The 3,184-nt window shown below is 35.0% G+C and overlaps 1 pseudogene; it reads right to left on the bottom strand.

Annotated features, from left to right (window-relative positions):
• Positions 1-1,950: 1,950 nt before the first annotated feature.
• Positions 1,951-2,750, bottom strand: LOC139439924 (olfactory receptor 5G9-like; annotated as a pseudogene).
• Positions 2,751-3,184: the final 434 nt, after the last annotated feature.

Below are 3,184 nucleotides of genomic sequence, written 5' to 3'. Positions count from 1 at the left end.
TAACATTATCCTGAAGTGTTTTATAATTGCATAATTTAAAAAAAAAATCTAGTCCTTCAAGTAAATTATTAACAAAACACAAGAATGACATTATTTTGAATAAAGTTAATTTTAATGGACTTATAAATATATCCACTATATAGGCACACATATTTGTACACGTACACACATACATACAAACAAAATCCACACTCATAGTTAAGGTCCCTATATGAGCATGATCAAACTCAAATATTACCAAACAAGTATCTGATCTTTTAATCCTAATGCAATATGTATTTCTTGCAATCTTTCAGATATACAGATGTGCAAAAGAAATAAAATTAAGATTATCTAATAGTCAACCCTAGGAGATTACCACTATTAAAATGTTGCTCAGAATAGAGTTCTGCTTTATTTCAAGACACAAAAAGACACAATTTAAATCATTATATAGTGAACATTAATATAAATAGTATTTTTTCTTTGTTTCATTTTCCACTGAAAATATTTTCATACAAACTCATCCTTTGAAACATAAACTGTGTCAGCATGGCACTTTGTTTTATTTTTAATATAATGCTGCAAACACATCAAGTGAGATGGATTCTCCTTTTGCAGTGGCATTTGGAGAAGATCCAAGTCCTTCACTTCCATTGTGGTTGCTTACAGTTGTCACTATCACTGCATCATCACATCTGATCTCCAGAAGTGAGAGCATGAAAGGAAATCCACTGGTTGATGCTTAGAGTGTGAGGCACAATATTCATTTCCTGATCTTGGGGAAACTATTAGGGAAACTGATGGAGAAAAGAAGGCCCTAGAAAGTCTTTCCATCAAATGACTTCTTCTCCCAATTTCTTATTTCTTCCTAAGCCAAAAGACAAGTGGTATAGATGGATTTCATCTTAGGTGTGCATATTAGAATACAATTAAAGGAAGGATATTCTTTTCTGGTCATCATTTTTGAAACATAGCAACAAAAACCTGTTTTATTTTTTCCAAATGCAGATAACAGAAGTTTTTGTGTTTTGCAAATATTGCTTTAAAGCAACATATTTATATACAGAGCCTTCTGTGTTAATAGCATGTAAATATTGGTATGTACCCACAGTGCAATATTAGCTCATCAACAATCCATTTTGCATATACTCATTACTTAAACAAAATGATTGGTTAAACCAGAACTGTTTTCCTCAAAGCAATTTTTGTAGGTAGATAGTTTTTCTCAGAAGACAAAAATTTGATAGCATACAAGTAATGGTAATATTAATGCTTGCAAAAAATTTCCAAGGGTGCAACTTAGGGTTAATTCAGCCTGACCCAAGAAACTGGGATGGAGCCCCTCAACATGGCTTTAAATTAGGGAAGCATGCTAAAGCCCTCAGTATATTGAGAGTCTTCCCTGCTCCCTGCCCCCAGACTTGCCTGCTTCTCCAAGGACAAAAGTAACAATGGGTGAAATGGAATTATTTCCTTTATAAGACTTAAACAGTAAATCCATATAATGGCCAGTTGAAAAAATTAGGGTTTCTGCTTCAATCTTAGAAAAAAACAAAAACAAAAACTGACTGCCTTAAAAGTTACAGTTTCTCCAGATGTGATAATGAAATATTTTCAAAAAAGAAAGATCAGTAATTGAGTATAGTAGTCATCACAACTCATAGTTATAGCTACAGAAAGTCATCCTGTTTCCTCCCTTTTTGAACAAGTGTCACAGTTCTTCTGATGAGGTTGATTACCCAAAATGTAGATGCCATGCACACTACTTGAACCTTTCTTCCAATACCACAAACACTGTTAGCAGTGGGAAATGCTTCTGGCAATTGTGATCCCTATGTTAAACCCTCTGATCTACAGCCTGAGGAACAAGGATGTGAATGGTGCACTGGAAAAAATAATCAGCACTAAATTGTGTTCTGTGTAAAGCCATCTTTTCTACATGAAAGATTTATTTAAAGATTATGAGAACTAAAGTTCTAGAGTTAACATCGGGTCCTGCATGAACAAGAGAGTTCCATGGAATATAGCCACAGCAGTTAAGTGGGAGGCACATGTGGAGAATGTTTTCCATCTCCCTTTGGCTGAACTCATTTTAAAGATGGTAGTCATTATATAGCTGTAGGAGAAGAGGACAGTGACAATGCTGCACCCCACAATGCAGCCAATGAAAGTGAACATTGCTATTTCATTGATTGTTACATCTGAGCAGGAAAGGGCTAATAAATGTGGGTTGTCACAGAACAAGTGATTGATGACATTGGAATTACAGAATGACATTCAGAATGTGCAGCAAGTATGGATTGTCACATCCACCAAGCCTATAATGTAGGCACCAGTCACTAACTGGGTACAGAATCTCCTGACCATGGTGACTGTATAACAAGTGAGTTACAAATGGCTACATAACAGTCATAGGCCATGGCAGCCAACATGAGACATTCCACATCTGCAAAGCCTCCCCCAAAATACAGCTGGATGGCACATGCATTATATGGAAACTTCTTTTGCTTAGATAAGAAATCAGCCAGCATTTTAGGAGAGACAGTAGAGAAGTAGCAGACATCAAAAAAGACAGTTTGCTCAGAAAATAATACATGGGTGTGTGAAGTCTGGGGTCCATCATAATCAGTATAATCATCCCTAGATTGGCAATCACAGTTGTACCATAAACCAGGAGAAACAGCACAAAGAGCACCTGCTATACATCCTGTCTGGCAGACTCCTGAGAATATGAAGTCAGTAAACAATGTGTAGTTCTCAACAACCATCATTCAGATACATGAAATCCTTGATACTGAAAAAAAGAAATGGAAGCAGAGGGTTAACATTATCTTACTGTCTTAAGAGTTTAACCACATGTCCCTTTTCATTTTCAGTAATTTTTAAAAAAGGAGTACTTGGACAGCTTAAAGTGAACTGATGCAACTGAAAATACATCCAATGTAATTCAAATCTATGTAATTATGAAATCATAATGATAATGATGATACATCTTCTATTCCTATAGCACTGTACAGAGTTTGCAGGATCTTCATTCAAGTTACATCATTATTTCCATACACACTTACATAGAAATCTTGTTCATCTTTACCAAATCTGTCTTATAAATTAAGAAATTAGTATTACAAGAGTTCAAGACCATGGTTGTTAAAACAATTGGTCCAGATAATTCACATCTTTTGACAAGAAATTATTTTTTCAA

The sequence above is a fragment of the Dasypus novemcinctus genome, chromosome 10 (genome assembly GCF_030445035.2).
Source record: "Dasypus novemcinctus isolate mDasNov1 chromosome 10, mDasNov1.1.hap2, whole genome shotgun sequence".
Lineage (NCBI taxonomy): Eukaryota > Metazoa > Chordata > Mammalia > Cingulata > Dasypodidae > Dasypus > Dasypus novemcinctus.
Note: the sequence above shows the minus strand (reverse complement) of the source record. Positions and strands in the feature narration are given on the sequence as shown.